Consider the following 18,802-nt stretch of genomic DNA (forward strand, 5'->3'; position numbering starts at 1 on the left):
ACACAATTTCGTAGAAACAAAAAGATGCATTTTAAACAGTATGTTATATTCAGTTGTAAGGGACCACAGGTCATGATACATGGCAGTTATTCTTTGCTTTCCATCTTCAAAGTGCTTCAGAAGCAAACTAATTAATCCTCTAAGTAATTAATACTAATTATTTTGTGGATGATAATTATGGTAGTCTATTGCTTTAAACTAATTAGTTTAAAACGTTTTAATGAGATACAATATTGTTTTATATGCAATTTCTATGATCTGCTGGGTTATAATGTGTATCTTATGATATTTATTCCCAAATGGTCCACTGTGAAATTCTACGACCTGTAGAAGATGAGCAGATGAAAGCACACACGGGTTAAAGGACCAGGTTCACTGAAGGATTCATCTGCTAAGATTGCCATTGCACTAACTGGAAGACACAGCAAATAATAAAGTATTTAGTCCTTCTTACACGATGCAGTTATTCCTCAAAGCAAACAAACAAACAAACCAAACAAAAAATCCCACCCGTTCATTTTAACAGAATTGTGAGTTTTCGCACAAGATTTATTCTTCTTATTTTAGGGTTTCTCTTAGATCAGTTCTGTTGGATGCTCATATAGCAGTGGAAGCCAAGAGAACATTTTCTCTCTTATGTAGCAAGAAAATTAAGACTGCCTTTCCAAAACAATTTTCTTTATAATAAACCACGTGTTCAATGTCACAACAGGATTAATGCTATTGTGTTAATTCCATATAATATATGGGAAAGTTTTTCAGCAGGCAGTTTATTTTTCAGGCACAGTGAAATTTTGTCCTTGAATGTTACTTCCCACACAGCCAATGCTTCTATGAAATAAACATTTCAATTTTTAACTTGACAGTTCTAAAAGTGGTTTATTTTCTTCCATGGACACACAATAGAGCTTCACCCTCTTGTACTCAAATGCTGGAGCCCCTTGCCTTTTCTACTTTCTTTCCCTATTTTGTACAAACTGTAGGTCTTCCATTCCCATTAAATCATCCTTTTACCCTGACTTAGACGTCTGAGTGTCTTCAAGGCTTTCTGACACTCCCAATACCAATACCAACTCCTAGTATTTCTCTGAAACATTTTATGTGTGTGTAGGTCTCGTAACTTAAACATCTCAGCTTTCATGTCTCCCTCCCATCCTCCATATTCTTTATATCCGCCATTCTTTCTTCTACCCCTCATTCTTGTTACTATCTTCCTTACACTTGAACTATAACCTTTTTCCTAGAAAAAGAAAAGTACTTTCTGTTTTTTTCACCAAGATAGTAATGAAATGCAACTTTTTTAACATACTAGCATAGAAATTCTATCAATAATTAATTAATAAGCCTTCCTGCAAGAAGTACGTATCTAGTCGTGTGCCTCACCATAAGACATAAAACAAACATCCTGGTCACTGTCGACCGGAAAGATTATCTTCTTTTAAGACTATCTTTCTCTTTCTCCATTATCTGTTTTCACCATGTTCTATTGCCATTCTCTATGTAATATTGAGAGACTGCCAGACTATTCACAACTCCTCACAGAAGTATAGTGAACGCCGTTTATTTCTATCTTTAGCACACCTTTCATAGGGTTTTCCAGGGTCTGCAGGCTAAGCAGGTTACTATTGGCTAATACACACGGGTTTACATTTTTTCTCTCATACGCAAGGATATTGTTTTGCTTCATTCTCTCTGCTTCAGGAGAGTTTCAAGGACATTAAACTTTAATATTGTCGCTTATACCAAAGGCTGGTTTGTGCAGACAGGCTTTTACTAAAATATCATGCCCACCTTCTGTTAAAATACTAGCTACAATTCCCCCTTTCTCTTTTTGTACAAGCCAGGCTTTGGATGCAACTCATTCTACACTTCTACTAAGACAAGATACCATACAGCTTAAAACCACCACTCCAATTAACACCATAAGTAAAATCTGTCCCCCTTCTAGCACAAGAGACCTCAACTGTCCAGTGATGCCCCAGCTGGCAAACCAACTTCAGTGGGGTCACTATCTTCTTTCAGCACATGTAACCCATTCTGTAGCTGTTGTAGTTGCTTTGTGGATGGAAACGGAATGATCAGTAAGATTCAAACAGCACATGCCTTCAAACTCTTCACAACCATGTCTTTGTGCTAAGAGCAAGAAGTCAATTGCAGCTTGATTTTGCAATACTGCATGATGTACACTACTCAGATCAGCTGAAAGTTCCCTTAACATTGTTGATGTTAAGTTCAGTTCTCTCCTGGTTCAACAAGTGAGCTTTTTAGAGTTGACAAGCCTTTAGCAGCAGCTGCTCATGGAGTAAAAAAGGAGGCTAGCCATATTATACCATGACCCCAAAAATCCGGGTCTCTGACATCATCACATTGTAATTCATTCAGGCTTCGCTTTGACTGGTTGATGTTTTTTATTTTATCAGCTATATTCAGCAACTGATGTAAGTTTGGATGGAACAAAGTAAGTTTCCCAAGATAACAGGGTCCTCCATGTGGACTAGCAGGAATTCCATTCCATGCTCTGTCTCCACAGATTAGGAATATCGAACTATGTAATCGCCTTGGTAATCATCCTGTGAGATTGCATCATGAATAAAAAGCTTTACTTTCAGTGTTAGTAATGAGATCAATGATAGGGTTAACTGTAGCCCAGTGTTGCAGTACTTTGTTGGAGTGGCTTTTTGTCAGGGGTCCAAATATTATCCATCCGCCTGAGGTATTGGTGGAGCTTAAGAAGTCTAATTCTTCTGGGGGCCCTATGGTAACATTGAGAACTTTGAAAATTTTTGCTTGCTAGCAGGCTTCAAGTTGTCTTAATGTGAAGCCAACAAGTGTGATTGTACTCTCCTAACATTGCTAATTGATTCAATTGAATTTCATTGCTAACTAAACTTGAATGTTTGAGGATCCCATTCAGGGACTCAGATGAGACAGGTGCAAAAAGGATCTCCAGATGTGGCTAGGCTTAGACACATTGATTTTTGGCCTGTCAAATGTGCCAGAGTGACCCATATGTTCTGTCACTTTTGGATGTTAGCAGACAGTTGGTTGGGACTATACACAGTACAATTACCATAAGCAGTTGGTTCCATGCAAATGACACCATGGTTTCAGAATCACGGCTAGGTTTTAAAGTTAAATGAACTTTCAAATATGCTCACTTTAACTCTTGAAGGGGGAATACTTATACTTTATACTAATATCTTTTCTAAACTTATCAATAACCTACAAATAACAATTATCACACAAGCTAAACTCTGTATCCTAAACTATTATCTAACTACCTTTAACACAGGTGCTCTGGTAGTTATGCAATCTAAGCGTGAAAGCAATTTGCTTAAAGGGTAAAATACAGTTACAGTTTGCTTTTATATACAGTTAGATGGATCTAACTGTATATTATGTATTTTATGTACAGTTAGATGGATCTGGCTTTGATCTTCTACAAAATTCTTACAGAGTATGATTTGACGTGACTCAGTCTTGGAATGTCCTGTGCTCATGCAACATTAGCTGGCAGCCAATCGGTAACTGACTGAGGGCATCAGTGTTCTGATTGTTCTTTACATCCTTCTAAATCTTAAAACAGAGACTAACTGAAAAAAATTGGTAGAGACACAACATCATAATAACAACATAAAATTTCTGTTAGCAAACTGTCTGTGTAGTTTTCAGACAACTGTGTCATGGCAGCTCCACTTCTGATCTTGTCTGGAGAATCAAGGTTGTATGGTGACTTTTCTGTTCACTGGATCTCATGTTTTCAGAGGAAGACAGTCTGGTCAGATGAACAGGTGACCTTTTTTGAACCTGTTAACAAAACACAGGCACTTCTCTCTTTGAAGTTAATAAATTATTTTGACTTAGCTGTGTTACACTTAATTGTACATTCAGCTTATATGATCTTTCTAAATTTTGATGTAAATATTTCATTCTTGCAGTCCAAATTTTTAATACACATATTGCACTAATCAAATGCTTCTAAGGCATCAATTTCCCCCGTGTTTTTTTTTTTTTAAAAAAAAAAAAGATGTACTTTTGTCATGTACATCAACATTAACACAAAACCGTATACACAATAAATAAAAACCTATAGCAGTTAAAAATCAATCAAATAATAAACATTGTTAATAACATATGTAATATAAACTACCATTAAACACTAAAACACTGCACCAGCATCTCATAGTCTGCAAACAAGCAAAAAAAAAAAAAAAATCAGTGAAGGATTGGATAACCTCCTTTGGAAATGATTTTCCAAGCCTACTTCAAAATTGATCCAGCTGTCACATTAATAGGATCAAATTGCTAAGTCAAAAAGTGATTCAAATACTGATTTGGTACAGAAAACATCTGGATCTGTTGGCAAACATTCCGTCCAGGTAAAGTCAAGGCTTGGCCAGGGCCTTAGGCTTTAAACTGGAAAGATGCCTCTTAACTCATTTTCAAAACAAGGTTCTCAATAGTAGCAGCTATGAGATGCTTACAGCACAGCAAACTGTTAAAATGCATTTGTACAAAGCAAATGATCAGAAGCCTTAGGTAATAGACCAATTAAACCATTCAGCAGTTGGTTTAATCTGAAGCCTCTCCCATGGCAGCTGACCCTCAGCAATGGTACATTTTCCATGGAATTATGGAAACACTGAAAAATAATAAAGCTATAAAAAACAAAAACTGCAGAGATTGCAACAACCAATAGAACTCCTGATGAAATCAAGGGTGTCACAGACTGCATTCTCTTCTATCCACAAGCAGGTGTTCATCAGTGTTCTGTCACAGCTGCTTCAGTTGTAGTCATCTTCATCTCTCTATAAAAATAACTATACTTTACAGTTTAAACAAATATCTTTAACAAAACATAAAACAATTCAAATTAAACAATATTTAAACCTGATAAAAATTTATATGACAAAAGGAAATTATAAAAACATTAAAATAGTATCAAAGTTATAAAACTTAACTTAAAAACATTCAAACTTAAACATAATTAAACTTAATTTTGCTTAATTCTATCAACAATCTATATTAAATAAAAGCATAACTTAATCTTACTCTATTACTACAAAAAGGCAACCGAAAGTTTGATATATACCTTTTTAACACAATATAACAGTAATAGGGATTCACTATAAAAATTATAAAAATGTAACAAATACATCACAATTCTATGTCATCTGGCTTTGAGAATAACTCACAATAACTGCAGATGTTACTAAAAATACTTATTCATAACAGGAACTTGCCTAGTATATGCTTAAGTCGGTTAGGATTTTTAAAGTGCAGTTTTTCTAGAGAAAAACCACAACACAGGATTTGGCAAGTTGCCATTCAGCTTTTGTAGCACTTTTCAGAAACATCAACTCCAATTCTTAATTAAAACCTGAAGGCCAAATTGATATATATGCTGCTACGCGTGTTTTTTATAACAAAAGGACTCACATTGAAATTACCTTATTAAAATTGTGGAAAAAACAAGCAAATGGGTAATATATACTTTAACTTAACTTTGTCTTGTACAGTAAAGTTCTCCTAGCTAATTATTTTTTAACCATAAATCTCTTTTGGAGATAGCATTAATTGGAAGGTTGTTTCATTAGTAGCTGTAAATCATTCAATATTTTAACATTAAGTTTTAAAACTAGTTATTGCAAGGTAACTTTTACTTTTCTTAATATTCACCTTAAACACTTTTTAAAAAGGGGCTTTTTAAACTTTCAAAGAATCACAATTTCTCTAGTAAAACTCTAAAAAACTGCAACCACATAAACTCATAATTACTTAAAACACAAAATTAACTCTAAAAGGGTATATAAAAACATTTGAAAAAAACAATAAATTATAACTTTTTATCAAACTGGGTACTGTCCCGGTGCTTTTTCTTAGAGAGGGAGCGGGGGGGTGTGAACTGCCCGCTCTGCTGCTGCTCTGCTGCTGTTATCTCTAGAAGGTTTGAGTAATGTCTCCATCATCCCCACATACTCTCCTAGAGTGGAAAAATGGAGAGAAAGAAAAAAAACCTCACAAAATTAACTTTAACAAATACAGTTCTCTCTCAATATCTCTCTCATTGTTCACAGATAGAGGGAAAAGGGCACGATTTTACAAAAACAGGCGATTTTACACAAAAAGTCTCTCAGGCTAGGTGGTAAGAACAGTGACTATTATAGCTTATCAACTTTAAATTACAGTGATGAATTTTGAACTAGATACCATATAGTTAGCAATTTTTTGGCTATTTTGTCTCTCTTTGAAGCTGTATGAGCCACCTGTTTGTGCTCAACTGCTTCTGTAATTGGTGATAGTTGTCCAGCATGGCCTTGGAGCTTTTTCTGCACTGCCTTTGCCCTGGGGTTGCCTTTGTTCTCTGCGCACACTTCAGCTCCCCCATGTCCCCCTGGTTCGGGTCTAAACCATTCTAAATCTGGCTTCACTTCTTCCAGGGTAGTAAAGTTGGAACTTAGATAAGATTGTAGTGTTAGAAGTGTCTCCAAAAGTGGAGCAAATAGTTCAGGATGTATCACATCCTGCCATTGCTGAACAGATTCTGTTTGTTGTTTTACCTGTGGAGCCACTTTCTCCTTATTTTCTTCTCTCTGACTCTCCCTCCCTCTCTCCAAGGGCAGCATAGATAGGAATGCTCACCCAGCAGTGGGAGGTAAAGGTGGCTGTTGCTGGCTGAGAATTACGGTGCTCACAGCCCAAGCATATCTCGCTTTCCTGTTTTTTAAGATATTAATTACAATCTGCCAAGTTGGACTGAGAGACAGTGTCCTTGCTTTTCCCTGTAATCGTTCTCTTCCACAAATCTCCTATGTCTTTCCATTCTTCTACTGAAAAAAAGCAGTGGTGGCACCGAAAAACACCAATTTTCATTAGCCCATAAAACAAGCTTGTCCAGGTCTTTTCCCCTGACTGCTTCACCTCATTTAATGATAATACTCAGAAGCAGTATTTTCACTGCCACAAACTCAATTTCCATGCTATCAGCGCTTGGCAGGGGGAGGGTCGCAACCCCTCCTTAACTCCTCCGTCTTTGGTCTCCCCCAGCGACCCGCCTCCTTTTTCCGCGTCTCACTGCGCCGCATCTCACCACGCTCAGGTCGCCTACCTGGTACCTATCTGCGTCCGCAGCTTCCCGCGCCCAGATCCGCTCAGCCGTCTCCACTACCAAATCCTCTCAGCCCGCAAGAGGTTCCTGTTTGAAATGCCAGATATTGAGAGACTGCCAGACTATTGATGACTCTTCACAGAAGTATAGTGAACACCATTTATTTCAATCTTTAGCACACCTTTTATGGAGTTTGACAGGGTCCATGGGCTAAACAAGTTACTATTGGCTAATACACATAGGTTTACATTTTTTCTCTCATACGCAAGGATATTGTTTTGCTTCATTCTCTCTGCTTCAGGAGAGTTTCAAGGACATTAGACTTTAATATCGTCACTTATACCAAAGGCTGGTTTGTGCAGACAGGCTTTTACTAAAATATCATGCCCACCTTCTGTTAAAATATTCTCTACAATGCAATAAGTTTATAAACTTACGAGTCTAATATTATTAAATATATGAAATGCAAATTACTTTTTTATTATTACTTCAAAATCTGTCATGAGATGTATGATTTTTTGCTGACCAAAAGACTACCTGTGTGTCAGGATTATTTGTCTATATCAAATTCAAGTTCCTATAATTCATTGAGATACTACAGCTTTTAAAAATAAGCAAAAAATATTATAATAGAAAGTACAGAGAATATAGATATATAGATATATAGATATATAGATATATAGATATATAGATATATAGATATATACATATATACATATATACATATATACATATGTGTGTGTGTGTGTCTATATATAGATATAGCTATATGTGTACATTTCTTGAAAGAGTTTCTTGAACTTCATTATCTTTCCAACTGGAAGAATACCAGAATACTTAAACACAAGCTGAATTTTATTAAAAATCATACAATTTTAACTATACAAATAGTAATGCTTTGTTTACATTCCATAAATGAAACTTGCATTATTTTCCTTCCAAGGGAAAGTTAAAATTCTTTACAAATCTGAATACAAATATATTTTGACAATGCAACAACAAATGGTGACAAAATTTTCAACTGCTCAGCATAGCTGTTGTTTTGTAATAAATATTATGTCATAGTCACCTTATGTCCAACCTATGGAAATCTCATCTGATCCTAGAGAAAAACATAAGAAAGGTGAAAAAAGTTCCCAAAAATTTTTGACTCTTCTCATTATGAAAGCTTCCACCCCATATTGTTTTGGTATGACTTCGCAAGATCAAGGAAGTGCTGTGCAGTTGTGGGCTGTAAACGCACAGATTATATATGGGTTTACCTGCAGCAATGGATTGCTATAATAATTCTAGTAACTGCAGTAGAGGTAGTCCATACTTCTAACATTCTGTAGTGTGACTAGTGGAATTTCTTCATAACTACATTACCTTTTTATAGGCTTATTACTTCAGAAGTTTAGCTGAGCTGACCACAACATCAAGGTCCTCCACGGCAAATACTGGAACTTGTAAGAAATTAATAGAAGCACACACCTTTCAAGTGGGTTATCAAAATGGACAAACAGAAATTAGAGCATTTTCCTTACACACCAATAGCTTTTGTTTCTTAGTCTCAATTGCCTTAGTCAGCCTGCCCCTTCCAGTCTTCCAGAATCGCATTTATTCAAACTCCGTCTCACTCCAAAAAGCTAGGCAAGTAAAACACAATGTATTTTTGTAAACCTGGCTCTGTAGCTGGTTGGTTTTCATCCTCATTTTCCCATGTGCAGAAATGCAGTGCAAATCACTGTCTATCTTTGCCACCTAGTGGGAAGCCTGATTTTACAATTGTCTTTGAGCTACTTCAGTTAAAAAATATGATTATGGCCTTCAATAAAATACTGGGAAAGGATCTCTGGTGAGCCTTCTGAAAGCATGGTCAAAGTGTGAAATATGTCTAGACTCTCAATTACAGAGAAAGTTACACTGAAAAGGGTTTGAAATGTTGCATTGCTATTCGAAAAGTAAATGTAGCTTTTGAAATAGAGATTTTTTCAAACCCTTACATAACAGGTAGTGTTATAAATGCAACGGCAGATTAAAGATAAAAAAGATAAATTTATTATAAATTAATAAAACAGCAAAACAGCGAGGAAAAACCACAATAAATGAACAGCGCAGGGCTGGGTGGACAGGGTCTATACGCAAGGTATAGGTGTTCCCAAATCCACGTCTGAGGGTTCTTTGGCCTGGGTTTTTATAGGGATTTTATGTCCCCAGGCTAGAATTCCAATCAGTTTCCATTCACCAAGTGTCCCTGATTGTCAGGTGAATGGATTTCCTGGCCTAGAAAATTGAGTCAGTAAGTGTCCGGGCAGAGTCTCCTCAAATGCAAAGTGAGTCTGTATGTATTTTAACATATTTCATCAGGGCAGAGTCGAGGGATCCGGCTAGTGCCGATGGATATCTCGGAGGAGTTGTTTCTTCTTTGTCCTTCTTGATTGAGTTACTCTAGCATAGGTTTGGCGGGTGTGGTGTTCAATTCTGGCAACGACCATTTTCCTGAGGCTCGTCCCTTTTGTTTCGCTTGATTGTCTCTGGCCGAAGTCGGCCGGGCGTTGCCTAGGTCCGGAGGTAGACTTTCAGGCTAGTTCTTTTGTCTCTATGATGGTCTTTGTCCTGTTCTTTCCTCCGAGTTGATGTGCCTGCTGAGGTTTGTTATCTGGGGGGGGTTCTTTTGCAATCTGTAACTTTGGAAGAGGAATTCTACCTCGACCTGGAGGAGAATTCCTCATTCCATATTTTCATCAGTTATAACTACACATACTTTATTTAAACCTTTTCCTTCGAATTTTTATTCATCCAATTCTTTATTACAGGTAGTATCAAAGCACGATTCATTTCTGAAAAAAACAAAAATCTTGGCATACTTACTGACACTGTTAGTTACGTTTGTTTGTAGGTTCCTCTGTTCTGAGGTTATGTTGGAATATTGTCAGGTCTGTCCTTCCTCAGATTATATACACATATAAAATTGATACAGATAACGGTGAGAAAGACTGTTAGAATTAAATTAAAATTTCTTGCATTATTAGGGAAATCATGATGTTACTGGTCTATGACTTTAAAGAAAACAAAACCTAACTCAAGTCTTTCCAGGTATCTGGAAATTAAAGTCTTTCCAACTGAACCAACGTAAGACATCAAACCCTGGCAGTTATCATCAGTGTCATAAGGATGTAAGCAGTAAGAACTCAAGTCCTGGGCTGTAGGAGTCTGGCCAAGGTCTGGTTGGCTCCCACCTCGGAACCATGTTGATAGAGAGTAATGGTGAAAATAAAAGGACTGATGTGATGGAGTAACCCAAAACAGAAATAGTTTAATAAGGGTAAAACAACAAATGAGGTAATCTGAACAGCAAGTGTAGGGTAAACTCCAAAGGCCAGGACCAGGGTAGGTACAAAGTATATAAGGGGTAGGTTAGGGGCAGAATCTGAGGGTAAGGGTCCAAGAGGAAACAGCTACTAGGAATATGCAAAACAATGCGACACACAACAACCAATCAGAAGGAAGAACTGGGGAACTTCCTAGAACCACAACCTTATAAATATAGAACATCCCAGGGGGCAATGCTGTCAGGCTACTGCTTACCCTAACTTAAACGTTGGCCTAGAGACCAGAACCCCTCATGGTTTTACATTAATATTTATGGTCTGATCATCCCCAGCACTGAGCATTTGTATCTTTCGCTCATGCTTTGCAGAGGCACCAGTTACTTAAGCCAACAGCTGTCGCCCTGAGAATCGGACCTTTCAATATTGTTTTCATAATTTCTAGCCACTTTCCCAGGAAAGTAACTATAAACATAGGAGCTTATACATTCCACTAAAGATATGTCTTTTGATGCATGTCTCTCGCGGCCAGTGTGGTTGGGAAGGTGGTAACCTGACTATCCAATCCCTGGTCATTGTCGAAAGCCTATAAATACTGAAAGAACAAATAAATTTCCTTCTTTTAACACACTTCAAGCTGCGTCTGTGTGAATCATTTCGTGTCCGACAGTGACATCTGGTGACCTTTGTTGGGTATTGCAGGTGACAGTAGCAGAGTCGTGTCCAGCCCTGGACCATGGCTGCCTTCGGGTTTTCCCCGACGGAAGCCTTGGCTGTGGGTGTTTGGCGAACTGTATTTGATCAGAAATGGATTGATGTTTTGGATGCTGATTTTCAGCGGTTGTATGCTTATGGGAGAGCTGAAGGGTTTTTCCTATGGCTGAGGCAGTTTTTTCAAAGCTGGCTTGGGACGCGTTAGGTAATTCCCTGATCCAAGCGATGTCTGTGGCATATGATGCCGACCTGAGCCGGCTTCCGCTGATCTGGCGGCAGTGTGACTACGCTCTGAACAGCTTCGCGTTTTCTTCTGCCAGGTCAGTGGCCGCTTTCTCTGACCTGGATGAGAGGGACGGCTCGGACTCCAGCTTTGGGAGCAGGGTGGAACTTTCCCTCTCCCCCCATGATGCGGAGATGGGGGACAGCTGTGTCTCGAGTTCTGAGGTTGTCTCCCTTGGGGTTGCCGGGGCCCCCTGCAGGTTCGTTCCTGGACAGCGGGCCGTCGGGGGCACCGTGGAGCAGGTGGGTGTATCGCCTCCTCGCCCGGCACCCCGGCAGCGTGCGCCTGGGGCGGGGTCGCCTCTTCTGTGTGCGTTCCCAGTGCAAAGCAACGGGGAGCTACCTGAACGGGGGGCTGCGCCACCCCTGGAGACGGTGTCAGGGACGGTCCCATGTCCCCAGTGCAGCTGGACTGTGCCGTACCCCACAGTGGCGGACAGGGTGAGCCCGGGCTCCATGCCGGTGGCCACGCATGCGCATGCAGTCCCTGTTCCAATGGGAGGAGGGCCTGTGCTGCTCCATGCGGAGCAACCAGCACCAATTCTTGGGCTTTTTGTCCCCAGGGTGATGCTGCTAGGGGTGATCCCGGATACTGGGCTAGCTTCTGCTGGCTCCATGGTGCCGGCTTCCCCTCCTGCGAGCCAAGGCCCCACCTTGGCAGCGGAGTGGGACGGTGCCACAGCTCCGCGGGCCGTGCCTCTCCCTGTGCCTCAGTCTCCTGCTGTGCTGGGGGTGGGCTGTGCAGACCTGGCTCCGCTCCACCCATCTCGGGTTCCTGGGCATCACCCGAGCCTGCGGCTGGAGTAGGGACGTCCCTGACATCTCCTACAGCCGAGACAGCTGCGGAAAGATTGGGGTCCTATGTTGTTTACTCTTGGCTCGGGCGGTGATGCCGCTGTCGAGAAGCTGATGGCCCCCAAGGGCAAGGGGTCCCGGGCTGCTGGGGCTTCTTCGGCTGGCCTGTGGACTGCCCCCTGCCTGACTGTGCGGCCCTGAGGCCAGGCACGATTTTGGGAGGTGGTGAGGGCTAAGGCTGATGAGGTGGCTGGCTGTGATTCTGAGCGCAGCCCCCTAGATGGCAGGGATGGCTCCTCTGGTTCAGCTGGTGCTACGGCAGCTATGGCACCAGACACTGTTGCATTGTCTTCCAGCCAGGTGCCTGGCCATGTCTTGGGGGACTCTGTGGGACAGGGCATAGCAGGCGAGGCCATTCCTCTGGCTGGTTATCAGGCATTCTCTGTGCTTCAGGATGCAACTCAGAGGACTCATCAACCGTTATCCTGGAAAGCTGTGGCAAATATCTGGGAGATGGCTGAGAAACATGGGTTACCTTATGATATCCAGAGTATAGCCCATGTTCTTTTTCAGCTGGTGGAATATGACATTTTTGAATCACAATGGGCTCAGATGGCTTGTTTAGTGGTGCAGCAGAATACTGCCTTGGGTCAGCAGGATCCCAGGTGGGTGATCGGCTCTGATGCTCTGCTGTTTAAGGATGGCTTTGCTGACATTGGTAGATGGGTTGGCCTTGACCCTACTGTGCTTGAGCAATGCAAAGAGACAGGCATGGCAGGGTTAATGCGGACCACAGAACTGGCCATCCCGAAGGAGCCTTTTGCTATGGTTGTCCAGCAAGCTGATGAGTCTTTTCTGTGATTTGCGAATCGGCTGACTGCTTCTGGGGAGAGGCAGGATAGTACAGCAAGGCAGCTTATGCTCAAAAACCTCACAAGGTCTAATTGTAACACCGTGTGTCAGAGGATCATCGGGACGCTCCCTGGTGATCCCTCTCTGCCGCAGATGGCTGCAGATGTTGCTGCTGAGGAGCTGCCTACCGTGGCTGCCGTTCTGCAGCCGACGTGGATGAAGGCCCAGGGTGGGCAGCACCAACAGGGGACTGCTCAGGCCAGCAAGAAGCAGAAAAAGAAGGCGCAGGGGACCTTGCCTCCTTTGTTTTACTGTGCCCAGTGTGGTAGGCCGAATCATGCTGCAATGTGTGCAAGGCAATGGTCCATGCCAATGGTCAGCCTCTGTCGGGCTCGGGAAATGGGAAACCGAGCATGATTGGGAGACACGCTCAGACACAAACCCTCTCTTCACACCCCGGAGCCAATGGAGGCTTGCTTGGCCAGCACCTCCAGCTCAGCGGGCCTTGATGTCTGCGTGGCGGACACGGTTATCTTAGACTCTTGCAGGATGTGCAGAGTTCCTTTGGATGCTTTTGGTCTGGTGGGTGAGGGAATGAGTGCTCTTCTTGTGGGGAGGTCTAGTACCACTGCTCAGGGCATCATTGTACACCTAGGAATCATTGATTTGGACTTCACTGGGCAGATTTATGCCATGGATTCCACACTCACCCCCCTGTCACTATCCCTGTGGGAACCAGGCTTGCTCAACTTGTGCCTTTTAAGTCTTGTGTTCGCAGAGCTGAGAACCAGCTGCAGGGAAATGGCTTTGGGTCCAATGGGCCACCTCAGGTTCACTGGACCACTGTCCTGATGACCAAGGATCATCCTGAATGGGTCTGCACCCTGTCCATCCCTGGTGAGATACCAGAAGAGGATAGCCTCCATGGGCTTCTTGACACTGGTACTGATATCACAATTGTCAGGTTTGCCGACTGGCCCCCGGAGCAGCCCTTGGAACTGGTGTGGACATCTGTCACAGGGTTGGCAGGAGCAGCACAATGCTATGTGAGCCAGAGGTCATGTTCATCGTGAACCCCAAGGGAGACACAGCCATGTTTTGGACGTATGTTACAAAAGACTCACAGATAACTCTCTGCGGGAGGGATGTTCTGGCTGCATGGGGAGTGCATATCAGGACAGATTTTTGATGGGGGCCACTGTGTTGGAGGGTGCAGACTGTCCTATGCCTCCTATACTGTGGCTGGTGGAAAAACCCGTTTGGGAGAAACAGTGGCCCCTCCCTCATGATAAACTAGTTGCCCTCCATGATTTGGTGCAAGAAGAGTTGGACCAGGGTCATCTGGAGCCTTCTACCAGTCCCTGGAACACTCCTGTTTTCTGTATCAAGAAGAAGTCTGGAAAGTGAAGGTTGCTGCAAGACCTCCGGAAAGTTAATGCTATGATGGAAAGCATGGGGACATTGCAGGTTGGCATGCCATCCCCTGCCATGCTTCCTGCTGGCTGGCCAGCCCTCATCATCGATCTGAAGGATTGTTTCTTTACGATTCCTTTGCATCCCTATGACAGGCCAGAATTTGCCTTCTCGGTGCCAGCTGTCAGCAATGCTGAGCCTGCACAGAGATATCAATGGAGGGTTTTGCCACAAGGCATGTGTAATTCGCCTGCCATTTGTCAATGGTATGTGGCTCGAGCCCTGTCTGGAGTTCGCTGGCAGTTTCCTGATGCTCATCTCTATCATTATATGGATGACATCTTCGTGGCTGCACCCACCCAGGATGAACTGCTTGACCATACAGCCTCGGCTGATCAGTGCCCTGCATTCTCCTGGGCTGCAAGTGGCTCCAGAGAAGGTTCAGCGCCTACCTCCTTGTAAGTATTTGGGGGTCAAAATTTTGGAACGAACTGTCCAACATCAAGAGGTGCAATTTGCACATTCAGTGAGGACACTGAATGATGTCCAAAAGTTGGTGGGTGTCGTCACTTGGTTGCGTCCCTATTTGGAACTGACCAAGGCGCAGCTGTCTCCCTTGTTTGATCTGCTGAAGGGAGACTCTGATTTGAAGTCACATTGGACACTGACCCCGGAGGCACAACAGGTGCTAGAGGAGGTTCAGCGAGCAGTTTCTGCTTGTCAGGTTTATCACATTGATCCTTCCATTGATGTTGCTGTTTTCATTACCACTCCAGATTTGCATCCCACAGGTATCATTGGCCAATGGAATGACAAATGGTGCGATGCCTTGCATGTCCTGGAATGGGTTTTCCTGCCCCATCAGCCACAGAAGACTGCAACTGCATTGTTTGAGCTGATAGCTTGCTTGATTGTCAAATGCTGGCAATGGTGTTTGCAATTGATGGGTGTGGATCCCACAAAGATTGTGCTCCCAGTACCACAGGAGGACTTTGAAGTTTTGCAAACAGTATTTCTCTGCAAAGTGCTTGGGAGAACTTTTCCAGGCAGATCACCTATCATCTTCCCAGCCATCAGCTGCTGCAGCTGGCAAAATCCACTGAAATTTCTTTGTGACTCAAAAATAGTCAGGAACCTGTGCAAGGACCCACCGTCTTTACTTGATGGTTTGGGGAAGACTGGGAAGGCCATTGGTACCTGTAAGGATGGATCTGAGTGGCAGATTTGGAAAGTCATGAGGATGGATCAGCCCAATTGGTGGAATTACGGGCTGCTGTAATGGCGTTTCAGGAATTTTCCCAGGAACCTTTCAATCTGGTCACGGACTCTGCCTATGTGGCCAACATAGCCCAGCAGTTGGGTCATTCGGTTTTGAAGGAGGTCAGTAATCCTGCTTTGTTTCATTTTCTGAAGGCCCTGTGGAGTGCCATTCAGGCCCAGGTGCATCTGTACTACGTTCTGCATGTAAGGAGTCATACCAATTTGCCAGGGTTTATTGCAGAAGGTAACGTGAGGGCTGACAAATTGGCTAACCCGGCATGGATTTCACCTCAGCCTGACACGCTCAAGCAGGCCAAAGCATTGTCTGGTTTTTTCCACCAGAACGAGCATATTTTGCAGAAGCCATTCCAGTTGATGTCAGCTGAGGCCCAATGACATCGTTGAGTCTTGTGACAACTGTCATGCACTTGTTGCCCCTTTGTTGGCAGGGGTAAACCCCAGGGGCCTTAGGGCCTTGGAGCTTTGGCAGACAGATGTCACTCAAGTTGCTGAGTTCGGTTGGCTCCGGTATGTGCACGTCAGCGTGGAAACTTTCTCCTCTGCAATGTGGGCTTCCTCTCAGGCAGGAGAAAAGACCCATGATGTCATTGCCCACTGGAGGCAGGCCTTTGTCTTTTTAGGCATACCTTCTGCTGTGAAGACCGATAATGGTCCTGCTTATGCCTCTCAGAAGGTGCAGCAGTTCCTGCAGTTGTGGGGTGTGTCACACAAGTTTGGTATCCCTTATTCTCCGACAGGTCAGACTATTGTGGAACATGCTCATGGTACACTAAAGCAAGTTCTACTACTTCTACAGAAACAGAAATGGGGAATGCAGGGTGAAACTCCACACAGTCAGTTGGAAAAAGCTTTGTATACCCTCAATCACCTCACGGTGCCACAGAACTCTAATAATCCGGTCATGTTGAACCATCACCTTTTGTTGTGGGCTTTGGATGAGCTGCATCAGCCTGGAGTGAATTTGGTCACCAAGAAGCAGGAAGGTCCTTTTGACCTAATAGCTTTGGGGCGTGGGTATGAACATGTATCAACAGATACTGGGGTATGCGGGGTACCTGCAAAATGCGTTTCTCCTGACCTGCAACCACAGAGGCAGCATCCAGCCAATAAGTGGGTTGGGGACAGTGACCAAATTGAAAGTCATCCAATGGATGGGCCATTAGATGATGACTTGGATGCAGGTGATGTGAGTGATCACCCCAATGGCCCATCCACAAGCAGACACTGATGCCGAACATGTTTTAATTTTTTTTTTTTGTAATGGAGAATGGGTGAGATATCACCCTGAATCTAAAAGCCTTCTGATACTGTTTGGAACATTGTTTGTTTTCTCTGTTATTTTCCTTTTGAGTGTTTAAGATATTGTGTGTTTTCTCTTTTCATTTTTCTTTTCTTTTTTTTCTTTTTTAAAAGACAAAAAGGGTGAGATGTCACCCTGAGAATCAGACCTTTCAATATTGTTTTCATAATTTCTAGCCACTTTCCCAGAAAAGTAACTATAAACATAGTGTTTATACATTTCATTAAAGATACGCCTTTTGATGGATCTCTCAAGGCCAGTGTGGTTGGGAATGTGGTAACCTGACTATCTAATCCCTGGTCATTGTCGAAAACCCATAAATACCGAAAGAACAAATAAATTTCCTTCTTCTTTTATCACACTTAGAGCTGCGTCTGTGTGAATCATTTTGTGTCTGACAGCGACAAACAGCCATTTTATTTTTCCCATGACTGGAATTAAGCTGTTTGCAAATGGCCCAACATCAACTGAACCTATGCTATCAGTACTTCAGAGTATATATTTATTAGTTTAAAAAATTATTTCATATACATTTGTCATGGGGTGACTTTACCTTTAAGATAGTTTTGAGAGCTAAGGAAGTTGAAGCTGTTGGTGACTGATGGGAGTCTCTTCTCCTGACCAATTATCAGTCATTTCTAAGAACTGACAGCAGTTTTGACCATTGAAAAGTGCGATCAACTTGTGAACACCGCCTTAAGATGTAAAGCCAGAGTTCTCTTGTTCTCTTTGGTTTCCGGCTTCTGAAAAGGTAACAAGGCTCCGTCTTGGCCTCCTCCCCCCCTCTCCAGGCTGGACAAGGCCGCAGAGGATGGAGGGGCGGGGCGGGAGGTAAGAGAAATGGAGCTGGCCAGCTTGGCTTGGTTTGTAGTTTCTGCTGCTGGAGTGAAACCTGCTGGACTATGAACATCTGCAGCTTTTCCAAGACTTTAATTCTTTTACTACTTGGATAAAACGTACAGATTACTCCTTTTTTCCCGAGAGACAGAGAGAGAGACAATCAACATGAAGAAGACAGTGAAGAAAAGAGTTAAGTTTTAGATGGGGAAGAGAGAATAAGGAGATGCTTTATAAGCTGCAATATTTTTCTGTTAAAGCTATGGAGATGGACAATAATGTTCTGAAAAAAAACCTCCTTTAATTCATGACAGAGTATATTGGGAGGAATGGAGTGTTCAAAGAGTGGATTTTGAGCAAAAAGTAGAGTAATTGTGATGCAGTGAGGTGCTGGAACAGCGTGGAGCGAAGATTTGAAGCCTTGAGGGCAATGAGAAAACTGTTTCCAGCAAAGCTCACAGAGACAGATGAAGAGGACTTCTGACTTTGAATAACTCATCCTTAAAAAATGATATCCCTAGACTCATGGCCCATACACACCTCAGAGTGATGTAAAATGGGAGGAGTGAACTGATGACAGGATTTCCGGGCAGCTGGCATCAGAGAAACAGAAAACTATAACAGAAGTAGTTTTCTTGTCAGAAACTCCATAGATTAGCAGAAGAAGACTTCTGTTTCTCTAGAAAGACTGATGAAAAGACTCTAGCAGGAATTGGGACTGTTTTAAACACCAAAGTTCCAAAGTTTTTTGTCTCTGTGTTGTCATGTGAACAAGGGAATGGTGGGTAGTGAGGGATAAAAGGGTTTTCTGGAGGTTTATTCTGGTGTTCTTATTCTTGTAATTTTGTTAATAAACTTTCTTTATTCCTTTTAAGTTTTAAGCCTGTTTTGCTCTTGTTCTAATCCACA

General features: G+C 42.3%; 1 long non-coding RNA gene across 1 annotated transcript; it reads right to left on the reverse strand.

Annotated features, from left to right (window-relative positions):
- Window positions 1–1,545: 1,545 nt before the first annotated feature.
- Window positions 1,546–7,290, reverse strand: LOC147652444 (uncharacterized). The gene is made up of 2 exons (XR_015288351.1): window positions 7,109–7,290; window positions 1,546–5,983 (listed from the first exon to the last, which is right to left on the reverse strand). It is a non-coding gene; the product is annotated as an uncharacterized LOC147652444 (long non-coding RNA).
- Between the last annotated feature and the right edge of the window lie 11,512 nt (window positions 7,291–18,802).

The sequence above is a fragment of the Cyanistes caeruleus genome, chromosome 6 (genome assembly GCF_971803275.1).
Source record: "Cyanistes caeruleus chromosome 6, bCyaCae1.hap1.1, whole genome shotgun sequence".
Lineage (NCBI taxonomy): Eukaryota > Metazoa > Chordata > Aves > Passeriformes > Paridae > Cyanistes > Cyanistes caeruleus.